This window comes from Oryx dammah, unplaced genomic scaffold (assembly GCF_014754425.2).
Source record: "Oryx dammah isolate SB20612 unplaced genomic scaffold, SCBI_Odam_1.1 HiC_scaffold_19, whole genome shotgun sequence".
Taxonomy (NCBI): domain Eukaryota; kingdom Metazoa; phylum Chordata; class Mammalia; order Artiodactyla; family Bovidae; genus Oryx; species Oryx dammah.
The window spans coordinates 60562872-60577596 of NW_024070203.1; the positions used below are offsets into that span (position 1 = coordinate 60562872).

Sequence of the window (14725 nt, forward strand, 5' to 3'; positions counted from 1 at the left end):
ACTGCAGCCCACCAGGCTCCTCCATCCATGGGATTTTCCAGGCAAGAGTACTGGAGTGGGGTGCCATTGCCTTCTCTGATGGGCAGAATTTAAGGATCTAAAAAGAGATGATGAAACATCCAGGGCCTAAAACCCACCAGAAGCAGTAACCCCTGGGCCTAAAATCACAAGCAATCAGAGTGGGAGGGCTTTTTACCGGAACACTACGGGACTGTATCCATGGTACAGGGGCTGCCAGGCAGAAGAGTCAAAAGAATAAGGACCCTGATTGTCTCTGCTCTCATTTCTTTGAGTTGATGATGTCATTGGTCAAATCCCTCCAGAATCCAGATGGCAAGGAAGCCCAGGGGGATGGAGTGGTCTGCTTCTCATGGTATAGAGCACAGAAAAAGTGAAGGGTTGCTGCTTTCCAGAAGTGGATCATCTTCTGTCTTCCGAGCACCATACAAGTTAGTTCTGAAGAACAAAGTCTGGAGTCGAAATGATACTTCTCATTGGATTGTTTGGCCATGACTTCATGGATGTCTGTAGACCAGGCCCTTCAAATTGTCTAGATACACCAAGGATGAATCAACTGTGTGAACACCAAGATGGAATGTTAACTAATGGAAGTTTTCATTTACCAGATGGGGGCTTCCCTGGTGGCTCAGCTGGTAAAGAATCCACCTGCAATGCGGGAGACCTGGGTTTGATCCCTGGGTTGGGAAGATCTTCTGGAGAAGGGAAAGGCTACCCACTCCAATATTCTGGCCTGGAGAATTTCATGGACTGTATAGTCCATGGGGTTGCAAATAGTCAGACACAACTGAGCAACTTTCACTCACTTTCACATACTCATAGACAGATGCACATGTACACACACGTGCACATATGCTCACACACACTTCCATGGGGTTCATGTAACCATGTGGAACATGATCCCTGTGAGAACCTTGATGTTTGACTCTTTTACCCCAATTAAGTAACACATAAGTGTTTGATAATTTAATATCTGCAAAATTAATAGCTATTGGTAGATTTGATGTATATTAAAATGATTCAATATTTTTATGTTATACAATAAAGAGGAAAAAATACTGTTAATGCTTAAATAGTTTATCTCTACCTCACTTTTATAGTTTTCCTAATGTATGCTTATAATTTCTAAAATGACAAATAATCTCTTCCCATCTAAATAATTCTCAGCTTTCAACTTCATTTTCTATACCCCCACATTTTAATGCCTAGGATTTAGTTAAAGACAATTTAATTCACTATTTTTAGAGCAACATAGAATTATGAATCCAAAGTTAACGATAATGAGGACAATATTTCAGAAGAGGACAAACGTCTTCTCTGATACAATGCCAAAAATATGCTGCCGAGATGAAGACCACCCTGAAGCTTCAGTTGGCACATAATACATCAGACCATATGTATTAAGGGAAAAAAGAACAGAAAGAAAGGAAGAAAAGGCCACATGGAGCATTTGAAACTCGCACTCCATAGTGTGTTTCTAAGTAAAATGTAAAGAGCCTGTTCCAACCTCCAAATTCAATTTAACAGATGTTACTGAATACCTACGATCTGATGGTCTTCTGCCCTCAAGAGTCTTACAGTTTAAGGGGTGGTTAGGTCAACAAACAACATCATACGAGTCACCATGATGAGTTACTATCTAGAGAGAGAAGCAAGTCCCTTCGAAGCTTACTTCCTGCATTGCTGATTGTCATTTGGAATTTGGGAAGGCTTCAAGCAAAAGGTAGGATCTGAGTTTGATCTTGGAAGAAGAGAAGGTGTTCAGCATGGAGAGCTAGCAGGAAAGGGTCCCTCAAAGTCTTCTGGGTAGAAGGTGGTACTAAGGATAAAACAAGCATTTGAAATGTCAGATGGATCTGGGGAAGGGCTCGATCAGTGGGTCAGGAGAGCATGGAAGAACAGAGTGAAGAATGAGGCCAGAAAAGTGTTCAGGACTGGGTTATGAGAACATGAATGCCCTCAGCCCCACCAGTGTTAGTCCTTTGGCAGTTGGGAGTCCTGGAATTTTTGTCATGAGGAATAAAAAATGCTGAAGGGAGGTGATCTGATCTGCTAGCTCTGTATAATAATGAATAGAGGGTGAGAGAGAAGGAGGAAAGGCTCCAAGGGATGTCTTGGGAGAGATAATGATGTTTTAATTTGGGAAGAGTCCATGTGGATGGAATAAAAGCAGGAAGAGGTACAAAAGCCTTTAGAAAGGGAACAATGGGAAGACTAGGTAACTGATTGGATGTGGAGCCTGTGGGGTGGGTATTGCCAAAGATGTCAAATGTCTGAGGTTTCTGGTCAGGATGACTCATGCCTTTAACAGAGATAGGGTTTGTCTATTTCCTTCATCCTTCCATGTTGTCTCTTGTTCATAGCCTCTTCTTCCTAAATTGTGATATTTGACATGTATCCTACCATTCAGATTCACAAGTTTGAACGTCTAGTGGAATATTTCCATCTGATATTTAGGCAAAATTTGGTGTTGGGCTTGTGTATATACAACTTAGAATATTAATTGCACAAAATTGGATGAGTGAATGGGATGAAAAAGTGTTACAGCAGAAGATCTGAGAGCAGAAGTTAGAAATATGGAGAAAATTGGAAAACACCTAGTTTTCAGGGTCAGATAGTGAATCTGGGTTCATTCAGATGCAAACTTCTCTCTGAAGTGAGAGAAGGGAAGTGAGTCCAGCTGTTTCCCGCACCGGGTGGGTTTGGATAGAGTGCTGAGCTAGCCTATATTATTCTATTTTCAATCCAGTGGATAGTATACAGTTGGACATTCATAAAAACTAATGAAAAAGCAAGAAATGTCATTATTATTCTCAGGCACCCAGGCAGGGATTGTGTGTGTGTGTGTGTTCGTGTGCATGTATGCAGGCTGTGTATGTGTGTGTGTGTGTGTTCATGTGCATGTATGCAGGCTGTGTATGTGTGCGTGTCCACACCTCAGAAATTTGTTTCCTCTTTTAATTAAATAAAGCCCATGTTTGTTGGCTTTTAGGGTGGGCTGCAAGGCCCATCTGTTTAACTAGGCAGTTGCCTGATATTGCAGGGGGAGGATTGGCAAGTGCTTAAGTGTGAATTTGAAAACCAGATATAGGCTATTTAAAGCTGAATTTATCTTTAATAAATTCACCCAGAGGTGTTCAGAAATAGGTAGTTTGGAAAATGATCATAATTTGCACATAAGAGGGTTTTTTTTTTTTTTTTAAAGGTTGAGTGGTGTGTGATTGCAAGAAGAAAGGGACTCAGGGAAGTTCACCTTTGATACACACATTGTTGCTTCAGTCTCAGTCTGAAGGAGGGCCACCTGTTTCCATAATTGCTTCTGATATGCTGGGAGGCAAAATGGTCTTCCATTTCCTATGATATAGTACGGACTTGAGAGCAAATAATACATAAATATTTTCTTGATAGTATGTGGTAAAGCGGTTGGCATTTAGGACCAAGGGTTGTCAATCTTTGAGGTTTCTGAAAGGAATTGCAATTTATGACGTGTTAGAGTAAACAGTTGGATTACATTTCTGAAATACGTGTTCCATCAGGTAAAATCATTGTGATTACAGGCACGGGGACTGTAAGTAAGTTATGTGCTAAAAGGTTGAAAATGTAAGACAAGTATGTTTGTGCTTAACTACTAATCCCTCTTTGCATCTCTGATGAATAAACTACAAGAAAAGGTGGGAAAGGAATGTTTAAAATAAAAAAGTGTATTATGTGATTTTGGTAAATAAATAAACATTAATACAACTCAAGGAATTGTTTCATCAGTGGTCCAGCCTTGAGAGAAAATTCCAGAATTCAAAGGATTAAGGAAGATCATAAAAAAGTTATTTTAGTTGGAAGTTATTCCTTTTGTTTGCTTTTTAAAATTTCTCTTAATTTCTTCTTTATTTTCTGGTGCACCCTTCAAAAAGCAAGGCTGTCATTTTAACATCCAGGCTCCATTGTTCAGAAATGCATTGCGTATAAAAGAAGAGAATGGTTTTAAGAGCTTTGCATATGTTTGACAGCAGAAGATAATAAATGTAAATAAATCTTTAATATTTCCCCTAATTCAGTTTGTGCCATGCAAATGTCAGGACTATAAAAACAAATCAACAAACATTTGAAGGAAAACAATATACATAACTTATTTTATATATTAAAAACAACTGTCAAACAATTATGACCTCATGTATTAGCTGGTTGTTTTGAAATATTCCTACTAGAATTAAAAAATGCTAATGCTTCGAGGGCCTTTGAGCTTAAACATATTGTGTCAATCAAGAGCATATGTAATATATCTAAACCATGAGGTAAAAATTTTCTTCATAAATTATTTCATAAATAAATAAGTAATTTGCTTGAAAAAGTTTACAAAAAATATTTGTGCTTTTATTAAGTTCTCTACCTTTGTGGTTAATATAAATGGATTGATACAGACAGCATTTTGATCTGCTGTATATTCCAACTCGAAATACTAAAAGAACATGAAGAGATTCTTCATTTCTCAGGCAAACTTCAGCAAAATTGAGTCCGTGAAACTTCATTCATTACATTTTTAAGTGACCATGAATTTTTTGGCTTAGTACCTGAAGTGTAACTTTATCCTTTCAATTAAAGGACATAATTCACCCTCAGACCTTTGGCTTTAACTTTTTATATAATATATAATTTGGGGTACACTTAATGGTCAAAAATTTTATTATTACAGGTGGAAAAACACCAGCCATCTCAAGGGTTTTGTGCTTGCAAAAGCGTGTAATTTTATTTTATTTTTTAACCAATTTAATCAATGATTATTTCATGTGAGTAAATTTACACTCTTGAGGATTGCCTTCGATTTGAGGGTGACAGAGAGGAAGATCACATCCCCTTTTAAAATACCATTTAAATCTTGGGGAGCAGATGGAGATTAGGAACTAATACTTGTGATAGATTGTACTTTAACTTTGCTGGTAGGATGCTATAGCCTCAGCTTTTTATCAGTTCCAAACCAGCCTCAGCAGTTTTAGGTGGTATTAACCCTTTAAATACAAATGGTTTTATTATTTAGATACGTGTTTCAAAATTTATTCTATCTAATATTTTTAGTTAGTCATGGCTAAAGAATGTTTCACTCAGATCTTTTTTTTCCCCCTGAATAAAAATGCTTCTCACTGTGCCAGTGCATATTTCCATAAAAGTTGGTAAGCTAATTTATGGCTTAAAAAAGAAAATAAAATTCTATATTTAATATATGAATTTTTTTTTTTACAGTGGAAATTGGTGGTGGACAGTATTAAATGACTCTAGTGTGGAAATATGCAGGTGGTCATTAGTAGGTGACTATGAGACTTACCGAAGAGTTTGATATGAATTTTCCCTGCAAGCAAGACCATATATAAATGTAACTTTTTCCAAATCCGTTTAAATTGGTGATAACATATGAATAACTCCATGCATATGAGATTCATTGTCTTCTCACCGCTCTAGAGATACACTGTTTACTTCACTGTAGAACTGTGTTTTGACTCTTTTACCTGACTAGTTTCTACTGCAAAAGTGCTGTTGTTTATCTGCTGGTAAAGAAGTGTATGGGACACATTGTGGAACAAAAGTGTTACAAAATGGATTCATGTTATCTGTCTGACTAGTTGTATTAAGCAGAAATGAAGACCTTACAGGAAAAGTTCTAAAGAGCACATACTTTTAAAAAATGATAGGTTTTTTCACTTCTGATAATAATATGTTTTGATAATATGCTCATCTTTTCTCTGAGAAGATGCGAGAATCATTTAGTGAAAAATATTTTGGAGGAAATTACTTCATCCTCAACTCACAGATTCATGAGCTGTACCTCTCTAAAACTCTAATTTTAATCATTTTGTAGTTCGGAGAAGGAAAGACGTTTTTTCTTGTAGCACAAAATTAGCTTAAACTGACTTTCACTAGAGGAAAAACACGCCAAAGTCACCCCACTGAAGAAAATGAAGTCCAAATGGCTAAGAAATGTTTCTTTAGTTTTTAGCACCTACTATACTTCAAATCCTGTCTTGGTCTTCTGTTATGCATTGTTGACCTTTAGAAGTTCAAGAAAAGAAAAAAAGAAAAAAAAACCCTCTCTCGATTCAGTTACTTCATGTTGAATATTATTTAACAATGAGAGTATCTGAAGATGTGAATTGGTAAAAAGAATGTCATGCTTAATTCGGAATCCCTTATCTGCTACTAAACCCCCAAAGAGCAGCAGGTATTAATCTTGCTGTATTTGAATAATGTCCCCATTTTATCTATTTTGTCCTACCCCCTTTAAGCACCCATTGAGCTTGCTAGCTTCTCTCCAGCTCAGAAAACCATAGCAACCTAGTCCGCACTTCTCCAACTCAGGATAGAGTTCAAGTTGTTCCCCTCCAAGCCCTCTGGCCATCATATGCAAGGCAAACCCTGACCACCGACTAGGTGTCCTAAGACTTGCACGTCCTAGGAAAAGGGCGGGGGAGGGGCCACACACACACACACACACACACACACACACACACACACACGATCCTCCGCTGTTTAACTGGGAGCGAGAAGGAAAGTAGCAACCGAAAAGGTAAACACTTTTAGAGTTCTTTTGATTGCTCAGGAGAGCATCTTCGAGTGTTTGGGGACTATCGGCTGGGCTGCCCTGCACCGGCCCCCACCTGTCCGCCCCCGCCCCCCACCCCTCCCGCCACTCCCCAAGGTAGGTCCTTGTCTTTATCACATTATCCCTAAAGCTTGCGGATTTTTCCTCCTTTTCCAGCCCGCACGTTCCCACATGGGGGGTGGGGGAGGAGGAGGGGGGAGAGGCGGGGCGGGAAGGTAGCTGGGTCCCTGCACCGCGCAGCTCTCATTCGCGGCGCTCCGACTCGGGCGAAGTTCTCGCGCAGCCGGCTGGTCGCGGCCGGGGCCGGTCCGGGCGGGCGGGCGGCGGCGGCGGGTGCTCGGAGCCGGGCGGGGCGGCGGCGGCGGCGGCGCGGGGACGCGCGCTGTCTCTTTAAGGGAGCTTGGTCTGGGGTGGCGCTTTCCTCCGCGAAGGCTCCTTTGATATTAATAGTGTTGGTGTCTTGAAACTGACGTAATGCGCGGAGACTGAGGTCCTGACAAGCGATAACATTTCTGATAAAGACCCGATCTCACTGCAGTCTCAAGCGTCCTCTTTTTTGGTGCTGCTCCTTTCTCCAGACCTCGCGTCCTCTCCATCGCTCTCTCGCCTATTTTTTTTTTTTAAACAAAAAACAACACCCCCCCCCCCCCCCCACCCGGCACCGGGCACATCCTTGCTCTATTTCCTTTCTCTTTCTCTCTCTCTCTTTCTTTTTTTATAAGGGGGGGGGGAGGGAAGGGAAAGGGGGGGAGGCAGGAAAGACCTTTTCTTCCCCCCCCCTCCAATAATCCAAGATCAACTCTGCAAACAACGAAGACGGTTCATGGCTCTGGCCGCCGCGCCACCATCTTTCGGGCTGCCGAGGGTGTTCTTGACGATTAATCAACAGGTAAGGAGGGGAGGCCCGGGCGGGCCGCGGGGCTGGGGGCCGCGGGGAGCTCGGGGGGCGCTGGAGCCCCTCTGCCAGGCCCGCGGAGCCGCGACGCGAGTGCTGCGCCCGCGCGTGTGTGCGCAAAATGTGGGCGATCGCGAGCGGGGAGCCCTGGGAATTAAAAGTGACTTTCTTTGAAAAAAAAAAAAAAAAAGAGCAGGGGGGGGGGGTGCAAAAACCCAACCCCGGGTTTGGGGGTTTCCCCCGCTTTTTTTTTTTCCCTTTTGTGGGGGGGGTTTTTTTTTTTTTTTTTTTCTTTTCCCTCTCCCCCCCCCCCCCCCCCCCCCCCCCGCTTTCGTGGGTCTGAGGCATCTGAGTCTTAGAAACGACAGACTTCAAACTGCAGTAGCCCTTGGAGTCAGGAGGGTCAAGTTCAGCCGCCGGGGAGGAGGAAAAACAAATCCCCATTTGCCAAAAAAAGAAGTTTCAGGCCGGTGCCCCCTCCCCCTCGCAGCCCCACTCCCCCCTCGCTGTCTCCTTCTGGCTGATTTTAATTCTCTCCTACCGGGCGCAGCGGAGGAGCTGGGGGTGGTTGGACCCGAGGGGCCGCCGCCACCGCAAGTTTTCTGGGGCTCCTGACAAGCGGGGAGCAGGTTAGGCACCGGCATGCAGAGTAGTAAGTTGGGCGAACTCGGGAGGGTCGGAAGGGTCTCAGAGAGGGGCCTTCGTGTGGTCCCCCAAAGTGGGAAAACAGCCCAGGACTGGCGCTGTCTTTGAAGAGTTTGCAAAGCCAGGCTTCAAACTTTTTTTCCCCTTAAAGGCCCAGCTGGGCTGGAGGTGGAGGGTGTCGCATCCCTCGGTGCCCCCGCCCCTGCGCGTCTCAGGGCAGCCGGGCCGAGGGGTCTGTGCCCTGTCCGTGCCATGTGGCAGGCCTCGCCGCCGGGGCGCTTCCGTAGGGGCCGAGGAAGGGGCAGACTTCCTCTGCGGTGCGGATGATGCGCCCTGGGTCGCGGGTCAGCGGACACTGGCCGGTGATGAAATGCCTGACAGCGGTGGGACATCCAGGCAGCCGGGCGCTTCGCCTTCTGTCCAGTTCCTGTTTGGGTTTTAGAGAGACGCATCTTTGAAAGGCCAAGGCAAACACCGCTGTCCCTTCAAATAACTCCAAGGTTATGAGACCCCATGAATAATTTGAGGGTGAGGCGGCGGTGGGAGCCGTTTGAAGTGCAAAGCTGTTTTTGTGGCTGGGAAAGCTTTTTTTTTTTGTTAGTACCTGTGTGAGCTGGTGGTGTTTACCCCTTTTCCCCAAGGAAGTCAGTTACTGTTTTATGGCCCCAAGACTCTAAAGCAATTTAAGTTAGAGGGCTAGAGGGACTGGTGGGTTTCAGAGGGAAATCTTGGACGTAATATTAGATGTTAGGTCTCGCTTTACTTCCTCATATCTTTTTAGGCCTCAGAATTGAGTCTTTGAAAGTTTTTTGAGTGAGAGCGATGAAGCTTAATGATGAATCAAAATTATAGTAGCGTATTCATCCTTATCCTATTTTGGAAATCACGGCTAGAGTTTTAAGTGAGGTAACTGAAGTGAGAAGCTTAGCGGAGACGTTCAAATCGCAGACCAGTTAGGCCGATTCATTGAACTTTTGGAGATTCATTGAACTTTTGGACATTCATTGAACTTGCGTAAACGCATCAGGTGAACAGGAAAGGGACTGAGAGCGACAGTTAAGTACAAAGGGAAAATACAGATAGGGCCCGGGACAAAATTACCCAAAAATGCTTACTCTAGGCCTGGTCGTTGGCTGAAAATGTGATTGTCCAAAGCAAAAATAAACTAGGAAGCTTCCAACCACTTTTTGGAGTTTTCCAGCTCTTAGGTTAAAACCTATGGATCTTGGCTGGCATCATGTTACTTTTCCTGCTGGTTTTAGGAAAAGTTGATCATTTAGAAAAGCCTGCCAGAGTTAAAAATGCAAGGGGGCAGCGAAGAAAAAGTCATGAGGGCGGCCAGTTCTTGACGTGGACAAAATGAGAATGAAAGTTCCTGAGCTCACTGTTGTCAAGTTTCTGACATACTACTCATTTGCTTAGACCGCTTTCTCAGATATTCCACCGGTTAATATATAAAAGCGAACTAGCTCTAAAACGGTGTGGGCTTTTTTTCTTTCCCTTCGTATGCCAGGGTTGTGAATAAATACAGGGTTTGTATGGGAAGATGAAGCGTTTCCTGTAAGTTGTGATGCTGACAGGACAGTCTGGAAATGATACCAACATTTGAAGGATTTTTTTTTTTTTACCTTTAAGTGAAAGTTTATTAATGATGTGCTTAATCTTAACAAGTCAAACATATGGGCCTTAGAGCTTCTCTGTCCTTAGATTTCATAACTTCCTTTTAAAGCTGTACCCTTGAATGGAAACATCTCTAGATCGAGTTGTATACTGGGCCACCAACGTGCTAAAGTTTGATAACAATTTCTGGATATTAGTAATGTGAAAATAAAACTCCTAAAGGGAAAAGAGAGTTTTGGTGCCAGCATTCGGACTTGATTTCTCTAAATGTGAGGCATTCCCGGTCTTTATTAATACTCTCTTGGCAAAGTATTACTTACCATCGGCGAGCTGATGTTTATGGCTTCCTGATCTATCTGTTATATGTTAGGATATGTGTGTGCAGAATGCTTTTCCACACGTAGTAACGAAGTCGGACAGTCTCCCAATAAACAGTGAAACATAGCAAGTTCCTCACAAAAAAGTTAGTCACTCTTTTGAATTTTAGACGCTTCCAGGGTCTTTGCTGCTTTTTTAGATTTGGTCCTTTGTCTCTTAAAGGTAATATTAAAAGAAGAAGAGTGTCATCGTGGCTGGGAAGTTTGGCTTGATTTTAGAGCTCAGTGTTTTGAAGAGTGAGATTTTAAAGGATTTTGTAACATCTTCTTCATACTTGCTTAAAAATAGGTTAGAATCCATATGAGAGTGCTAGTCATAAGTGAGTTACACATGGTCCTACCGTATTTTCAGTATTATTTTTACTTTTCTTTTAAGTCACGTACCACTCCTGAGTTTACTCTCATTTCCACAGGGTAGGTCTCGCTACACACAAGGAAATCTTCATTCATAAGGAAAACCTTCAAAGCAGGGAGGTGAATGCATCTGTGGAAAAGCTGCTTTTTAAGATTCTAGCATTTCAGTGATGTTTCTATTATTGTTATTATTATTTTTGGTGTGTGTGTGTATCTTGTGGAGAGAGCTAGCCAGGGAGAAGAAATGCGGAAGAAATATAATTTGCAATTAATGATCTGTACATTTGTGGTAAGTTTTAATAAACTCTTGTCTTATCTTCTTTTTTGAAGTAAATAAACACTATTGAAAGTTTTCAGAGGGCTTGCAGCAGATTGTTTTTGAGCTGAAACTTTAGTTTGAATTTGAAATTAACACAGATATAGATAACCAGCCTTTAAGTGTTTCTTATAATACATATGTGTAAGACTTTTTCCCCTTCAGTATCCCTTTGATAATAATAATATAACGGCACTATGCTATTATGTGTACCAGACTTTAATAAAGTTAGGGGCAGGTGTTTATAATTGATTTAAAGGGGAAATTATTATTTTTGCAGTAAGTGATGCACTGAAAATGACTGATGCACATTAAAACATATTCTCATTAAGATAGTCTCTGTGTGTAAAATGCAGCTATTCATTCAACAGGCTGACAACTTTCCACTTGGTATTTGCCTTTGCTTAATTTAGTTTCCGCAGGACAGTCAGTGTGGTAGTTTGCATCTGTTTTTGGCAGGCACAGAAAACTATAAACTCAGACAGTCCTGTCCCAAATATTGCAGCTCACAAGTTACAATCAATTTGATAAAAACAGGCACGTTTTATGGACTTGCTTTTCTGTTGTTCATCCTTGGTCAAGCTTCCAGGTAACAGAGGTTTCTTTCTCTTCCCCTGTTTTGCTGGTTTTCAGTACTAATAGCCTTGATAACTAATTCTGAGTCTTGTTTACTCATTTAGCTTCCTTATTTATTGCTGATTGAAATTTGGGGAAATTAATGACGGCATGTCTAGACTTGGTTTTACTTTGTCTATCTATGTGATAACTGCGTTCATCTTTTGATACCACCATAGAGAAATAACTGAATTCTTTGTTACTAGTCTAGTTATGATTTATGAAATTGGAAGGTCCCCCTTAGATAAAATATGAAGAAACTCTTACAGCCTTTATCAAGTAGAAATTTAGTCTGATTCTCTCATCACAGAGAGAATACTAATGCACTCTGCAATTTTTATGTTAAAAAAATTGAGGAGACTTTTTTATAATTATCAAAATTATTTATCTCCTAAAAGCTTTAACCAGTAGGTAAAGGAAATATTTTAAAATACCAAGTGGTGTTTTATACACTGTTCAGTAGCAAAGAGTTTTGCGGAGGGAATAACCACTTTTAAAAACTTATCCTCGGGTGTTAGTAGGTCCTAGGCTGTTTATTTATATAGGATGTTCTATCACTTACATATGCCCTTTATAAATAATGTGTTTAATGTTGCTATCATGGTAACCTTTAGAGTTGTCCCATCACTCAGTGGTTCTCAGATTCCTGACAACTGAATTCGTTGGCTTTTGATTTGGTTCTCTGATGGGTATAATGATGTAGAACTTGGTTTAGGTTAGAAAGAGAGCATTGGGTTTAAGGATACCCCTTTGCTGAATTTGCAGAAGGATCTGTGGATGAAAATGATTTGAATTGTTAAGAGTTAGATGAATAAGCCTAGATGGTCACTGCAGCTGAGGAGCTATTATAGGAGCAATGTCTACTTTTTATCATTAAACTTTTTTTTTTCTCCTAAGAGCACAAATCCAGGTAGCAAAAATGAAGATAAAATTATCTATGCCCTTCACATTTGAAGCATCAGTGGAAATCATTTTCTGACTCAAAGCTGTGATTGAAATACAAGTAGCATCGAAATACCCCAAAGAAAGACATGAAAGATAACGCTTTCCGTTGCTAAGTACATTTCATTAAAAATGAGAAAGAAAACTTTTAATTTTTAAAATGTTTCTAGCTCTTTAAAAACCTGCAGTAAATACTTTACAAGTGGCTAGACACCTTCCCTGGTGGTTTAGTTTATACAAGCAGGAAACTTTCTCTCCTGCTCTTTCTCTCTCTCTTTCTTGTTTTCTTTAAACCAACTGACGTAATGCCAAACTTTGCTTTAAAAGAACAGACAGAAGTAATTGGTAGCTTTTAACTTTTAATAATGTTCTGGATTGGTTTTAGTGGCCAAAATGCCATTAAAAAAAAAAAAAAAGTTCAAGTAAGAACGGGCTTGTGGCCTGAGGAAGAAAGGCTCTGTTGATGCAGTTATTTTTATTCTGTTTTTCAATCTGTTATTAAAAATCTTTCCTGCTGAGCCCTGTTGGATTTCTCCAATTGCTCTCTGTGATGGATGGTGCATTTCAGGTTACTGTAACTTAAACAGTTTTTGGGTTTGGGGGAGAGTGGGTATTTGTATTGCGTTATTTCTTATTGGGGGGGGGGGGTGGAGAGTAAAACATTTGTTTTTGTTTCATTTGCGATGAATTAATTAAGATTATCAATGGCGACAGGTCAATGAATATGTTTATGTAAAGAATGCTACACCTGTTAGCAAGAGTCTGAAATGTGGAAGTTTCATTCTGACATTAATCATTTTTATGTGCAGTGGAAGGAAAATAGGTGAAACTTCACAAAAATATATTTTTATATTGAAAGCGTTAATTTTAAGGGTCAGTTTGTGTGGGTGGCTCCTTTTTTTCCCTCACAATTTTAGGGGATAATTTTTAACCCTGTTATCACACAGTGTTTTTAGTTTCTTTTCTTTTCTTTTTTTTTTCTTATAAAATAGTCATTTTCTCTTTTCCTGGCTTGTACAGGGAAACAGAACTTTCTCTAGTTTAGAGCTATCTTGGTGATGTTGGTTGACATCAGGGCAACTTCAGAAGCTAGCAAGTAGGAGAATCTTTTCAGAGGGTACAAAGATTTGTACCAGTTTTTCCTTCCTTGGAGAGACACTGCACCCAGAAATAAGGCCCTCCGCCCTATTTGGGGGGTCAGAAGTATCAAAATTTCTGATAGGGATTGTTCGTAAGGTTCAGATCTTACTGGTTACTTGTCTTGGTTTAAATCTTACGATTACCTGTCTTGGACTTTGCTTTTAACCCTAAATTTGTGCTGAGCTTCTATTTGCCCCCTTTTACACAGAATGTATCTTAAAAATAATGCATACTGAAAATTAGGTATCTCGCAGATACCTTAAAATGTCTTTTAATTTGTAATTACCATTAAAAGCATCCTGTATATTCAGGGAAGTTAAAAGTATTCCCTGCATGAAAATTTGACAGTTTTGATTTACCTTAACGTTTTTCTCAGTTTTTCTTATAACTATAGACTTCAGTTCAGATCAGAAACATTCTTTCTCTGCTAACCAGTCCTTACCATAAGGATGTGTCAGGAAAAACCGTAGGAACTTAAACTATAACTTGTTCACATCAGCAGAGCAAAAGTATCTTAACATGAATCTTGATTTGTTTTATTTTTTACAAAGTTTTCAAATATATCTCTGTCATTACGGTTTTGTTGATTGAATGCTGGTTTATTACTGCAAAACTGAGGTAACAGTAATAAAGTTTTGCAAGAAGGGGAAAAAAAAGGCAAAGGGAGGTATTTAGTGCTGCAGTCCTTTAATATCAGTAGTTTGTTTACTGTTCAGTGTTGGGGAGGGGTTGGAGAGGCTTTGTGGAAGATGATACCAAAAAAAAAAAAATACATCAATTGCGCATATGATCCCCTCCCCTTAAGCTTTACTTAAACAATATGTTTCGGTTTTGCCTCAAACCATTCCGCACCACCTCTCCAAGAATCCACCACTATCTTCCTTCCTGAGCGATTAAGGATGACACCTTCTGTTATATAATGAACTGCAGTATTGTTTGAACAAAGGTAACATTTTAATTTGTGTAATGCTTTGGTTATTAGCAGTAGTATGTCTGTGATGTGAGAGGAAATCTAGCACTATGAATATTTGCAAATGCTTGAAGTATCAGGGTAAGTTTCAATTACTGCTGATATGTGCGCATGCTCTCGCAGGTATGCTTTATGTATGTAGTATATGTGCATGGGTATACTAAGATACACCTTGAAGGTGGAATCCACTTTACTAAACAATTTACTCTATAGTTAAACCATGAATCTTTTAAGGCATGACCTACCT

The 14725-nt window shown here is 40.4% G+C and overlaps 1 protein-coding gene across 2 annotated transcripts in view; it reads left to right on the forward strand.

Moving 5' to 3' along the window:
- The first annotated feature begins 6989 nt into the window (after window positions 1-6989).
- Window positions 6990-14725, forward strand: part of LOC120878896 (zinc finger transcription factor Trps1) — a 275377-nt gene continuing 267641 nt past the window's right edge. For both annotated transcript variants that reach the window (XM_040261806.1, XM_040261807.1), the window contains exon 1: window positions 6990-7493. The gene's annotated coding sequence lies outside the window, so the exon portion shown is untranslated. The remainder of the gene's footprint in view (window positions 7494-14725) is intronic.